This window comes from Lepisma saccharinum, chromosome 24 (genome assembly GCF_977018435.1).
Source record: "Lepisma saccharinum chromosome 24, izLepSacc3.1, whole genome shotgun sequence".
In the NCBI taxonomy this organism is placed as follows: domain Eukaryota; kingdom Metazoa; phylum Arthropoda; class Insecta; order Zygentoma; family Lepismatidae; genus Lepisma; species Lepisma saccharinum.
In genome coordinates this window covers 2214007-2229951 of record NC_139252.1, presented here as the reverse complement: position 1 = coordinate 2229951, position 15945 = coordinate 2214007, and positions in this window count along the sequence as shown.

Here is a 15945-nt window from a genome sequence, read left to right as displayed (position 1 = left end):
ATGTCTCCAATCTCTTGTTTTGTACGTTTTTTCCACGTGTCTTGACATCCAATGTATCCATGCAAAGTTTGGTGAAGATCTGAGTATGTCGTTTTTGACCTTATCTGGAACCTCCCATCTGAAAATTTGAAAATTCTTAAAAAATTCGTCGAAAATCTTGATGTCTCCAATCTCTTGTTTTGTACGTTTTTTCCACGTGTCTTGACATGCAAAGTATCCCTGCAACGTTTGGTGAAGATCTGAGTATGTAGTTTTTGACCTTATCTGGAACCTCCTATCTGAAAATTTGAAAATTCTTCAAAAATTCGTCGAAAATCTTGATGTCTCCAATCTCTTGTTTTGTACGTTTTTTCCACGTGTCTTGACATCCAATGTATTCCTGCAATGTTTGGTGGAGATCTGAGTATGTAGTTTTAGACCTTATCTGGAACCTCCCATCTGAAAATTTGAAAATTCTTCAAAAATTCGTCCAAAATCTTGATGTCTCCAATCTCTTGTTTTGTACGTTTTTTCCACGTGTCTTGATATCCAATGTATCCCTGCAAAGTTTGGTGAAGATCTGAGTATGTCGTTTTTGACCTTATCTGGAACATCCTTTCTGAAAATTTGAAAATTGTTAAAAAATTCGTCCAAAATCTTGATGTCTCCAATCTCTTTTTTGTACGTTTTTTCCACGTGTCTTGACATCCAATGTATCCCTGCAAAGTTTGGTGAAGATCTGAGTATGTAGTTTTTGACCTTATCTGGAACCTCCCATCTGAAAATTTGAAAATTCTTAAAAAATTCGACCAAAATCTTGATGTCTCCAATCTTTTGTTTTGTACGTTTTTTCCACGTGTCTTGACACATAATGTATCCATGCAAAGTTTGGTGAAGATCTGAGTATGTAGTTTTTGACCTTATATGGAACCTCCTATCTGAAAATTTGAAAATTCTTAAAAAATTCGTCCAAAATCTTGATGTCTCCAATCTCTTGTTTTGTACGTTTTTTCCACGTGTCTTGACATCCAATGTATCCCTGCAAAGTTTGGTGAAGATCTGAGTATGTAGTTTTTGACCTTATCTGGAACCTCCCATCTGAAAATTTGAAAATTCCTAAAAAATCCGTGCAAAATCTTGATGACCCCAATCTCTTGTTTTGTACGTTTTTTCCACGTGTCTTGACATCCAATGTATTCCTGCAATGTTTGGTGAAGATCTGAGTATGTAGTTTTTGACCTTATATGGAACCTCCTATCTGAAAATTTGAAAATTCTTAAAAAATTCGACCAAAATCTTGATGTTCCGAATCCTATGTTTTGTATGTTTTTTCCACGTGTCTTGACATCCAATGTATCCATGCAAAGTTTGGTGAAGATCTGAGTATGTAGTTTTTGACCTTATATTGAACCTCCCATCTGAAAATTTGAAAATTCTTAAAAAATTCGTCCAAAATCTTGATGACCCCAATCTCTTGTTTTGTACGTTTTTTCCACGTGTCTTGACATCCAAAGTATCCCTGCAAAGTTTGGTGAAGATCTGAGTATGTAGTTTTTGACCTTATATGGAACCTCCTTTCTGAAAATTTGAGATTTCTTAAAAAATTCGTCCAAAATCTTGATGTCTCCAATCTCTTGTTTTGTACGTTTTTTCCACGTGTCTTGACATCCAATGTATCCATGCAAAGTTTGGTGAAGATCTGAGTATGTCGTTTTTGACCTTATCTGGAACCTCCCATCTGAAAATTTGAAAATTCTTAAAAAATTCGTCGAAAATCTTGATGTCTCCAATCTTTTGTTTTGTACGTTTTTTCCACGTGTCTTGACATGCAAAGTATCCCTGCAACGTTTGGTGAAGATCTGAGTATGTAGTTTTTGACCTTATCTGGAACCTCCTATCTGAAAATTTGAAAATTCTTAAAAAATTCGTCGAAAATCTTGATGTCTCCAATCTCTTGTTTTGTACGTTTTTTCCACGTGTCTTGATATCCAATGTATCCCTGCAAAGTTTGGTGAAGATCTGAGTATGTCGTTTTTGACCTTATCTGGAACATCCTTTCTGAAAATTTGAAAATTGTTAAAAAATTCGTCCAAAATCTTGATGTCTCCAATCTCTTTTTTGTACGTTTTTTCCACGTGTCTTGACATCCAATGTATCCCTGCAAAGTTTGGTGAAGATCTGAGTATGTAGTTTTTGACCTTATCTGGAACCTCCCATCTGAAAATTTGAAAATTCTTAAAAAATTCGACCAAAATCTTGATGGCTCCAATCTTTTGTTTTGTACGTTTTTTCCACGTGTCTTGACACATAATGTATCCATGCAAAGTTTGGTGAAGATCTGAGTATGTAGTTTTTGACCTTATATGGAACCTCCTATCTGAAAATTTGAAAATTCTTAAAAAATTCGTCCAAAATCTTGATGTCTCCAATCTCTTGTTTTGTACGTTTTTTCCACGTGTCTTGACATCCAATGTATCCCAGTAGTGGTATTTATGATACTATAAACTCAAGAAAGTACGAACCCCTCTCCAGCAGATTTGCTATACTTAAATCAAGCTTAACATGCCTACATGAGCTTTTTGCTCTAGTGTGGAACCCTAGTCTAACCCAAGAATTTTGGAAAAATGCCCTCGGGAATTTTTTAGAAAGGAAGAGCTTTTTTCATGCAGATTTGCTATACTTACAAAAGTTGCATCAACCAGATTTTTGTCAATAAACTTGTCAAAAAGTGATATATTTTTGGCTACACCAAAAATTAAGCACATACACATACATACACACACATATTTACTTCCGGTTTAAGTTTAATTGGATACTAGGTTCAATTTGCTTGCTCCGTGACACTCTATTTCTTATATTATATGTTTGCATGTTTCTCCTCTGTGTCAGTGTGTGGAATTCCCGAGACGGTAGTATTGATTTTTGCCTTGCCGTCAGCGCCAGTATTTACAGAAATTCCCGAGTATTGCGTCATTCAGTATTGTGAGACTGACTGAGGAGAACAGATGTATTGATACAGTACTTCTTATACTTACAGGTTTAAATTCATATTGAACAATATAAAATCTGTTATTTGTTGTAATCCACTCATATTTAGAGTCAAGCTTATATTTGTCCCAGCCTGTTATACATAACAAGGTCATTGCTATTCAAGATATGCATGTTTGTGCAGGTATTTGCGCTGGGTCAATGTGAATGATTTTCCACTTGTGGGCTATTGGCTTTACAACCTGTCATAAGATTAATATTAATAATATTAATCCATAGAGATTAGATTTGAACCCCAGGAAATTTTATATAAATACCAAAGCCAAAATATTAAGTGTATACACACCTACACACATACACACACACACAAAGCACACAGCTGAACCCAACTGATATTTTTTATTCAGCATAAAGTTTTGAATTGAAACCCAGGAAATTGTATATAATAAACAACAACAAAAATGCCAAATCAAAAATATTGTAATCAGTGCAATAAGAATATATCCAGCTCCAATTGGGCCAAGCATCAAAAAATTTGTAATCTAGACAAATACAGAACTCCCACAAAAATTTGCCCCAAATGCAATAGAAAATATAACATGGAATACTTCACGTATAAACATAAAGATACTTGCTCTGCACAGTCATCAACATTGCCCCCTCAACCATCTACATCTGGTCTGAAAAGAAAGCACGAAGCACCTCTTAATGCCAGAGCAACAAAGCAGCCACGCTATGCACCCATCCGTAGCAGTTTTAACGGCCAATTAAGGGATCACCGGTTTGTATCGGAGCCAAGATGTGGCATTGAGAATTTCTTGAACAGTATAAATTCTAATCTGCAGGCAATTCTCAATGCACAAAATGGCTCTTATAAGCTGTTCCTCAAATTGTTTGTACAATATAAGAAGCCAAATGACACAAAATTTACACACCCCCACGTAACAGAAACTGTACCGGTATATTCAAACGCAAATTCAGACAAAATAATAAGCAGATTGATAGATCAATTGAATATCAAACACTCTGAATTTGCAGCAAAAGAGTCTGGATGGACCCTATGTGGCTCTCCACACAAGTTATATGTTAATATTTCTGAATTCAGCCCATTAAAAGGCTCCACTTATTTGCCATTACCTGCCAATATCAAAAACAAAAGAGCCGTGGTCAATATAAAAAATACCGACCAGAAATGCTTTTTGTGGTGTATATTAGCTGCTTTGTATCCAGTTTCAAGGAATCCTGAGAGAATAACTTATTACAAACAATATGAACACCATTTCGATGAGGCAATGGAGGGTTTGGAATATCCAATGTCTGTTCAGAATATTGACAAATTTGAAAAAAAGGCCAGGCACATCGATGGCAAACAATTATCTATTAATGTATTTATTTGTTCCACTGGCAATTGCCCGATAGCACCTCTCAGAATCAGTACAATTGATGATGAATCTGCTATTCCGATTGATCTGCTCTTAATTGAAGGGAATAGCACATATCATTACACTCTGATACATAATCTTGAAGCTTTAGTGAGAACACAACTAGACAAAACTCATAGAATATTCAAGTTGTGCAGAAGATGTTTAACTGTATTTGATGGTCAAAAAATGGTGAAGGGGGTTCCTGAATGTAATGCAGAAATTGCCAAAAACAAGTTAATTGAGCATCTAAAATACTGTGGCAACCATAAACCTGTTCATATGGTGATGCCCAATCCAAGTGAAAATTGCAAATTCAAAAAGTATGAAGCCTCGTTGGAACACCCAGCATATATTGTCTGGGATTCCGAATCAAATCTCAAATCTCTTGCATTCTGCAATCCAGATCCTGAGGAATCTTCAAGTACACCATACCAGCAACATGAACCTTCCAGCTTTTGTTATGTGGTTGTACGGGATGGTATTGTTACTAAAGAATATTCATACAAGGGACCAAATGCCATCAAAATATTTGCACATAGAATAGAAAATGAGTGCCGTGACATAGCATATAACATCTTATTAAAATCAAAGCCTATGTTGCCTTTAACAGAGGAACAGATTGAAGATTTCAACAAAGCAGAAAAATGTCCGGTATGTGATTCTGAATTTTCAGATACAAATATCAAGGTACATCACCATTCTCATACAGATGGTAAATTCTTAATGGCCCTGTGTAATAGCTGTAATATTAAGATCAAGAGACCAAAATTTATCCCCATATTTTGCCACGGAGCATCCAATTATGATTTTCATCATCTGATCAGGTACGAGGGATTTGACAAGCAGAATTTAAATATTTTAGCTGAAAATGATGAAAAATATATATCTATTAGCAAGATAATTAAAGTTGATGGTGTTCCTATTCACATAAGATTTCTTGATTCTTACAGATTTTTATCTGCTAGCCTGGCTACACTGGCCTCTCAATTATCTGATGATAAATTAAAAATCACACGTGCATTGTTTCCAAATCAGGACCTGAAATTAATTAGGCGGAAGGGTGTATATCCATATGACTATGTTACAGATTTTTCTAAATTTGATGAGTGTTCTCTGCCACCACAAGAAGAGTTTTACAGCAAAATCAGAGGATCTGGAATCACTGATGATGATTATCGCCATGCTCAGTTGATGTGGAACAATTTAAAATGCCAGACATTTGGTGATTATCACATGGCATATTTAAAACTTGATGTCACCCTCTTAGCTGATATATTGCAGGCATTCAGAAAATCTTCCATGCAAAATTATAAACTGGACCCAATATATTTTTACAGTGCCCCGGGCCTAGCATGGTCTGCAATGTTTTTCAACACCAAAATGCAATTGGATCTGATCCAAGATCAAGATATGTATCTGTTTATGGAGAAATGTATAAGAGGAGGCATGGTGCAATGTTCCCAGAGATATGCCAGAGCAAATAACAAGTATATGCCTGATTATGATCCAGCACGGCCATCAAATTATATACTGTATGTAGATGCAAACAACCTCTATGGTCACGCTATGATGCAAAAACTGCCATATGCAGGGCTTGAATGGGTCGAAGATTTCAATATTGAGGATCTTCAGGATTTTGATGACAGTGACTATGGCCTCTTCTTAGAGGTTGATCTGACAATTCCTGATGATTTGCACAATAAATTTTCTGATCTGCCCCCAATTCCTGAGGTTCAGTGCTCACCTGGCTCTAAACAGAAGAAGCTCATGATGACTCTGGAGTCAAAACAGGGCTATGTCATATATTACAAAAACCTCCAGTTCCTGATGCATCATGGTGTTCAAGTGACCAAAGTTGGAAAAGTTTTGAGGTTCAGGCACTCAGAATGGTTGAAACCATACATTGATACAAACACGGAGCTTCGAACATCTGCAAAAAGCGAATTTGATAAGGGCTTGTTTAAATTGATGGTGAATTCTGTGTATGGCAAAACTATTGAAAATGTCAGAAAACATACCGATGTTAAAATAATTACTGACCCCAGCCTGAGCAAAAAATTGGTTGCAAAGCCCAACTTCAATTACAGAAGAATTTATGATGAGCACATGGCACTTTTCAACATGATGAAAACAAAGATCAAATTTGATAAACTTATTTACGTAGGGGCTGTGATATTGGAATTGTCCAAATTACATATGTTAACATTGTATTATGATGTGCTGAAACCTTTTTATGGTGATCGTGTAAAATTATTGTACATGGACACGGATAGTTTTATTCTTGATATTGAAACAGAAGATGTTTATCAAGATATGGCACAGCCTGAATTGTTTCAATACTTTGATACCAGTGAACATACAAAGATTCAACAACACCACAACAAAAAGGTGCCTGGCAAGTTAAAAGATGAGACACTTGGTGATGTTATTGTGAAATTTGCTGGGTTAAGTGCCAAGATGTACAGTTTTAAAACATGTAGTGGCGCTGTTGCCAAAAAGGCCAAGGGCATTGGCAGAGTTACTGTGGAAAAAGAGCTTGTATTTGAAGATTATGAAAATTGCATCAAATCCCAGAGTTCAATTAGAACATCAGAAAATAGAATTCAGAGTGAGGATCACTTGTTGACTTCAAATATTGTAAGAAAAGTGGCCCTGGACCCACATGATGATAAGAGATGCATTTTATCATGTGACATACATACTTTACCTTGGGGGCATTGTGATTTGAAAAATGGCAAACAATGCCCAATTACAGAGCATGATTTGAAATAAATAAACATGCCTATGAACTTATTTGGGTTCAAAAAACAGGCTATTATGGAGCTGCCAACACCACAAGCCTCTCCTGATATGCTGTCTAAACTGAGTGGCTTGTTAATTATTCATCTGAACAGCATACTTACAGATAATGATGATGAAACAGGTAAAACATTGTACATATTTAACAATAATTTAAATCATTACCAATTACCTGTAGGTGGTCAATTGCAATTTATTACAACCCCTGAGGGTGATGTCAAGATTTCAATAGGGAGAAATAATTATAGAATCAAGCACTCAAACATGGTTTCTGGCACTGTATATACTGTTTCTGCTGGTGACTGCTTATATATTGAGGTCCCTGGATCTTATGACAAGCTTATACCCTTTTTTATAGAATTAAGAATCAGATACTCTATAATAAATAACCAGTAAAACAAAAATGCCTAATGATATATTTGGCCATACAAGACATGAAGATCACAGTGATGAGATTCTTATGCTTGATGTCAGAGTCAAGAAATTAAGAAGTGATTTACAAGCTTTACAAACCACACTCAATGCCAGTCTTCAATTAGAAATTACAAATTTACAATCACAATGCATGGACCCTCTTCTTAAAATTGATTCTGAACTCAAATTATTGCTTCAGAAATATACTGATCTGGCAACATTAGATAATTTTCAAAGTTTAGAAGAAGCTGTAGCAGCTCTTCAAGCCAAATTTAAGACCCAGGCCACCAACTCCGAGCAATTGAAACAGCAATTGGAAGAGCAGATAAATAATGTCCAGGCACAGCTCCAAACAATTGTCAAAAGCATAAAATCACAGGAAGATTTTGATCTAGTGATTTCCACTCTAAAGGAACAGATTCAGTCACTCCAGATACCTAATCTGGACCCTCTGAACAATGCCATAGCCGAGGTTAAAGAAAAAATTGAGACACTTGAAAATTTTATGAACAATTTGCCATCTTCTGATGCTTTGAATGCAATAACTCGGAGTGTAGCAAATATTAAGCTGCAACTTGAAACATATGAAGATTTTGGAAAAATTCAAAGTTCCATAACCCATCTTGAGGGTACAATAGCAGCAGTGCAAAGTGATTTGGCAAATGTACTAGAATCCAGATTGCCCGGTATTGTAGACACTCTTGTCAGTGTCCAGCACCAAATCACAAAGCTTGAAAACCTCAACACTGAATCTGAACTATCTCATTTTCATCAATTGATAGATGATATCCAAACAAAGCTTGAAATTTTACAACAATCAACACCCTCTCAGGCAGATATAGCCCTGCTCCAAAATGCTATGCAAAATGTGGCTGATGCTTCTGAATTAAACAATGTAAAATTGGCACTTGAATTTTTGCAGAATACTGTTTCAAATCTTCCCACATCACAGGAACTTAAAAATATTAAGAGGGCAGTGAATCGCATATTGAAATCAGAAGATATCAAGAATATCCAGACAGAGATCAAACATCTCACACAGACAGTTGCCACTCTTCCAACCAATCAACATATTAATGAACTGCATGCCCTGTTTGAGGATATCAGAAGACAGGTCCATGATCTTACTGCTCAAAATTCAAAATTGGCAGTTGTTGAAAATTTGCAACAAATTGTAGCTAATATCAAGCAACAGCTAGGGACCATGGAATCCAATCAAGCAAATGCTCTGTCTGTTTTTGCCACCCAGCTTCAAGAGATTGTGCAACAATACAAGAGACTTGCTGTGGACATAAAAATCAAGCCAGGCCATGATGATGTTGTTAGAACCATCAATGAGCACCTTGAATCTGTAACAAGCAGATTGCTCACAGCAGAAAAAGAAATAACAGGCATAATCGAGAATCCAAAACATACAGTAATTCTTGAATTGTACAGCATCCCCAACAAAGAATATGATTCACCATTTACACCAGGAGGCAAAATATATATGCTGTCCCCTGCACAATTTTATTATCAATTTTTTGTTGGGGGCACATTGAGACCAATCAAGATCAAATATTGGCATCAGCCACAGGCACACCACTACCCTACCTTATCGATAACAAATGCTGAGAACAAAGCAAAAATCACCAGTGTAGAGTTAGAGGATTTTACAGACCCCAATACATTAGAAACAGCCTATGTTGAAGATGATGGCTCTCTGGAATTTAAAATACAAATAGGGGACAAATTATATTTAGAAAATCCTGTAGTATCAGCTGCTGAACACCCCATAGTTGCAATATTCTTGTTTACATATTATGTCTAGTTGTTGATGAATTACACAGACAAGCCCGACATAATTTTAAGAGACTCCCAGTAGTCACAAAAGGCATAGATGATTTATGGCAGAGCGACTTGATTGAGATGGCAAGTGGGCAGTTGAAAAACTTAGACAAAATCAACAAGGGCTACATGTATCTACTCACTGTAATAGACACATTTTCAAAATTTGCCTGGGCTGTGCCACTCAAATCCAAGACTGGAACATGTGTTACAGAAGCCCTCAGGACAATCATCAATCATTCAGGAAGATCTCCGCGCTATTTGCAAACAGATAATGGCAAAGAATTTTATAATTCTGTGTTCCAACAATTTATTAAAAGCCAGTCAATAAAACATTACTCGAGTTACAGTGACCTCAAGGCCTCAATTGTAGAGATATTCAACAGAACCTTAAAAAATCTTATGTATAAACAATTTACCCTCCAAGGTAACTATAAATGGCTTAATATTCTTCCAGAACTTCTACATAAATATAACAACTCGGTCCATTCCACAATCAACATGAAGCCCTCTGAAGTAACTCCATCTGATGAGCAAAAATTGATCAGGACTGTTTATTATCCTAGATACCAGCCAACAACAAGAAGGGCCAAATACAGGGTGGGTGATCAAGTAAGAATCAGCAAATATAAGCACTTATTCAAAAGAGGCTTTACTAGAAACTGGAGCACCGAATTATTTACAGTGGTTCAAGTTAAACCCGGGACCCTTAACACATATATAATAAAAGATCACCGAGGAGAAATTCTCAAAGGCAGGTTCTATGAACAAGAGCTCAGCAAAACTAAACAGCCCGACACATATCTCATAGAAAAAATTATCCGCAGAAAAGGCAACAAGTTACTTGTCAAATGGCTGGGTCATCCGGAAAACAGCTGGATCGATGCAGACAAAGTGATAATATGAACACCTGGGATGTTATAAAAAGGCTGCCAGAACCTGAACAGCAGATTAAGATAAATGGCAAGTTGCTGCCTGAAAATATTAGGTGTCTTATTGTTGGGCCATCTGCTTGTGGTAAAACTACACTAATGGTTGATAATTTTTTATTGGCACCCAACTGGTTAGACTGGAAAAACAGGCACTTGTATGTTTTCTCTAAGAGCTTGGAACAATTAAAATATCAGCAGCTGATGAAGCTATATGATGGATTGGATATTGCTACTTTTGAACCAGATGTTAAGCCATTAGATGAATGTCTCGATAATTCTGTTGTTGTGTTTGATGACATTATACTGGATAATCAAAACAAGGTTAGAAATTTCTTTACACAGGGCCGCCACAAAAACATTGACTGCTTCTACCTGGCACAGACTTTTTCAAAAATACCGAAGCAACTGATCCGAGACAACAGCAATTTTATATGTGTGTTTCATCAAGATCATACCAACCTCAAACACATACACGATGAATATGTAGGTGGGGACTTGAGCTACAATGATTTTTCCAAGTTTTGCAGTAGGTGCTGGAACCAGGACAGTTATGGGTTTGTCACAATTGATATGACAAGAACACCTAATACTGGCAAATACAGAAATAAAATCAACAATTTTCTAGACGTTGAGACATAAATAAACAACCATGAAACGACCAGTCATTGATGATCTTAAGTTAAGAGATTATCTTGTAAAAAGATTTAAGGGATGGAAATCAGAGAACCGTGGAATTTATGAAAAACACAAACAAACAGAACAGCCTGTCATTGATGCTATTAATAATTTAGGTAAGAATATCAAAACTGTTACAGAGCAAAATCAAGATTTGATCACGGAGCTTGTACCTGTAGCTGCAAGGAACATATTAGATTATCCATTCACCCCACTTTCCAGTATTCATACACCTAGTCCTATTGCTCCTAGAAGAATTGAAGCTACACAGGATCCTATTGAATTGGGTCTTCTTGCTCAAAAATATTTAACCACACCTAAAGACAACAAAGATGAGGTTTTTGGCTTATATGCCGACACAGAGCTTGATGGCAGCATTATTCATAGAATTGGTAATTTCAGAGTAACTTTTATGGGAGATGATATAATTGTTTATTCAGAATCTCGTCTCGGAGAAAAAGGTGCTTTTGTTAAGTACCCCGGCACACCTGGATTGTGGGAACTGATGACTAGGAAAAGGCCTGGCAGCTATACAGATCAAGATTATGAACATTACAAAGAAATATTAATAAAATCAGATGCTCTATACCAGAACAATGATCCCACACAAAAAAGAGTCAAGTCGAGCAGTGGAGCAAAATACAATAATTTAATCAAGCCCATATGGTCACAGATCAAGACTGGCAGTGGAATCAAACAATACAATACTCTGCCTAAAGAATTTGTGTGGGTTGATGATGTCAGGAAACTTGTAGATAGGTTATTAGTGATAGCTGGGGAGGAAAATGCTGGGAACCACAATTTTTACAATGAAAAGGTTGGAATTATGGACATGATAAGCACCAAATTGTCTAATTTTATAGTGAATGACCCTAAAGGGATTGGATATCTCATAAAAATTATTAATACTCTACCACCTAAATTTTGGAATATTTCTGAGGGTCGGGGCCTTGTTAATGACATTATAAACAAGCTGCCATTTGAACTACACATTCCAGGCTATCAGTATTGTGGTCCAGGCACAAAATTGGAGCATAGATTAAACAGAGGTGATCCTGGTGTTAATCCCCTAGATGCCGCTTGCAGAGACCATGACATAGCATACAACACACATACTGATCTTGACAAGAGACATGTTGCAGACAAGAAATTAGAAGAGGCTGCATTTGGTAGATTTGTAAGCAAAGATGCTTCTTTGAGTGAAAAAATAGCAGCATTGGGGACCACCATAGCTATGAGCACCAAACAAAAACTGGGGTGGGGGCTGTGAATATGTATATAATAAACCTACAATGAAGGCCAAGGGTGTTATGTATCAAATACCTTATGCAGGTCTCAAATCTCTTAAAACTATTGACAGTCTTTTAACCAAAAAGCAGCGCAAGAAAAAAAATTCTTGTATTGCCAAGGGACATGGTATGAAATTGTTGCTTAGTACCCCCCAATTAAAAAAATTACAGCAATCAAGAAAAAAATCACATGTGGGGGGTTTCATATTTACCATCCCTGCCATCTTAGCTGCTCTCGGGGCTGTTGGGAGCTTGGCTGGGGGATCAGCTGCCATAGCAAAAACAGTAATAGATGCCAAGAAAAATAGGGCAGAATTAGATGAGCAGAAGCGCCATAACCTGGCAATGGAGAAAAAAGGCAAAGGTGTTAAGAGAGCCATGAATAAGTTTAAAAAAAACAAGAGCCGCTTACAAACCAAGATATTGAAGCTTTAATCAAGCCATTGGGCATCAAACATTTTAGAGGTGTGTACATGTCTGATTCTTTGCCGGAACAACCACTTAACAAAGAGTGTGGCATTGTTAATTTGGATGAGTACAAAAATCAGGGCACTCACTGGATCTGTTATCTTAAATATTTAAACAATGAGGCATTTGTGTTTGATTCATTTGGAGGTGATCCACCTGAAAATTTAGTAAAATATCTAAAATCACCTAATCTTTATTACAATAATGCCCGTGTTCAAAATTTCAAAGATGTTAATTGTGGACATCTGTGTTTATCTGTTCTCAGATACATGTCTCAAATAAATAAACCATCAATTGAAAATTTTCAAAAAGCCTTGTGGTATCTGAAACATCATGGGGGTATTCCATCTCACCAGCCAAAATTCAATATTGAAACTCAAATTACACGATGACATAGTGTATCCCAAAACAATAGCTCTCAGAGCATTTTACGGCATGTACCTGATCCCTAATATTACACACCACAACAACACAATTGCAGTAGGGGATCAAAAAATTGTCATCACTCCAGGGCAATATAATCTGTCCACTCTAAATGCTCAATTACCCAGAGGTATAGTGTTAAGTCAAAATTCTGTCACTCACAGAGTAGAGATTGTATCTGCTACGGAAACAGTGGATCTGGGTACTATAGGAGAGCTGTTGGGATTTGAGAACAACACAAAACTTGAACCGGCCATCAAACACACTGCTATGAATATACCCAAATTCTTAGCCATAGAGACTCTGAATATTCACTGTAATGTGGCCGAGGGTATGATCACCAAATCAAATGGCATAGGCACTCACAAACAAACCGGCATCATTGCAACATTCAAACCTAATTCCGAATTCATGGAGCCCATCATCTACAATCCATCCCCAACATTATATTTTCCCGTGTGCCATAATAGAATAGATTACATTGAATTGATGGTCACTAATGAAAAAGAAGAATTAGTTGATTTTGCTGGAGCCACAACAACTGCTATCATAGAGATTAACATTTAAATAAAAATACATACAATGGAAAATATTGAGAGTTATGAGCTACAATCGTTCCCCCCAAACAGGAGGACATTTGCAAATTTAAATCAACCCAACACACAGATCGAGGTTGATCTTGATGTAGGGGACGGCTTTATACACCCCCACAGAGCAGATCTGTACATCAAATTTGATGTTGTAAAGCTCGATGGAACAGATTATCCGGCAAATACAAATATAAGACTGGTGGACAATTTTGTGCCGCATCTGTTCTCTGAAATTGAGATCAGAAAGCATGGCGTTGTTATAAACAGAGTGGATTATCCAGGCGTTACCTCCACAGCTTTGGCTACATTAAAATTATCCAAAACCGAGGCTTCATACTACAGAATCGGTGGATTTGAAGCTGGTGATAAGATATTATCCAAGAGCCACACTGTGCTGTTCCCCATGCGCCTGTTGCCAGGATTCTTCTCGGATTACAAAGAAATTATGTGGAAGGGGGGGTTAAGAATTACATTTAGAAGAGCTGCAAATGATGATAATGCTTTGATGAGGTACAGTGCAATAAACCCTACAGGGGAAGCTCTGCCCAATACCCTACCTGATGCAGGCAAATGCATTATTCAGACTATGGAGTTAAGAATCCCGGTTGTTGAATATGAGGCCGGCTATGCTCTTAAATACAAAGCTGATATCCTAAAAAATCCACACATTCCTCTGCAATTTTACACATATCAATGCGTACAGAAGGTTGCCACTGGTACTTATTATGAATTTGATGCCACAAATTCATTCTCCAGCATACAATTTGACATGCCGGATTTTGTGGTAGTACTGTTTCAGACTGGGAGACACAACAATCAGGAAAAAAATTCAAGCAAATTTGATAACTGCAACATCAAGAACATATATCTTAAAAATGGCAGAAATGAGGTTTTTCCTAGAGAAAATTACAATTTAGACATGTCCAAGGGTGATTTTCTCAAATTATATGAAGCTTTTTCGGCTTTCAAGCGTGTCACTACAGGCAATACGGATATGTATTACTCACCAGATGAATTCAAGACACAGAGACCCATGTTTGTAATTAACACTTCGAAAAGGAAACAAGTTGTGGTAAATGACAGAACAAACATTAAAATTATCTGTGAATTCCACGAGGCTTTACCAGATGACACCATATGTAGCGTTATTCTCATAGGTGAAAAATCATATGTTTATGATGTAAGAAATGAGCGAGTCACGGAGCAGTTCTAGAAGGCCTCTGCATATTGCATTGTCTTAGTACTAGATATACAAGTTGAGCCTGGTGTCCAATTAAACTTAAACCGGAAGTAGACCGGAAGTGGACCGGAAGTGAACCGGAAGTGAACCGGAAGTGAACCGGAAGTGGACCGGAAGTGGACCGGAAGTGGACCGGAAGTGGATATGCGTGGGTGGGTGTGGGTGGGTGTGGGTGTGTGTTAATACGTTTGGCTTAGTTTTAAGTGTGGTCAAAAAAAATATGAGGAGAGACATATTTTTGACAGAATTATGGACAACAATCTCACAGAAGTACCTTCTGTAAGTGTAGACAAATCAATCTGAGGGGGGTTCGTACTTTCTCATGGAATCCATGAGGGCATTTTTACAAAAATCTTGGATTATGCAAGAGTTCCACACTTGAGCAAAAAACTCATGTAAGCATGTTGAGCTTGATTTAAGTATAGCAAATCTGCTGGAGAGGGGTTCGTACTTTCTTGAGTTTATAGTATCATAAATACCACTACTTATCCCTGCAAAGTTTGGTGAAGATCTGAGTATGTAGTTTTTGACCTTATCTGGAACTTCCCATCTGAAAATTTGAAAATTCCTAAAAAATCCGTGCAAAATCTTGATGACCCCAATCTCTTGTTTTGTACGTTTTTTCCACGTGTCTTGACATCCAATGTATCCATGCAAAGTTTGGTGAAGATCTGAGTATGTCGTTTTTGACCTTATCTGGAACCTCCCATCTGAAAATTTGAAAATTCTTAAAAAATTCGTCGAAAATCTTGATGTCTCCAATCTCTTGTTTTGTACGTTTTTTCCACGTGTCTTGACATGCAAAGTATCCCTGCAACGTTTGGTGAAGATCTGAGTATGTAGTTTTTGACCTTATCTGGAACCTCCTATCTGAAAATTTGAAAATTCTTCAAAAAT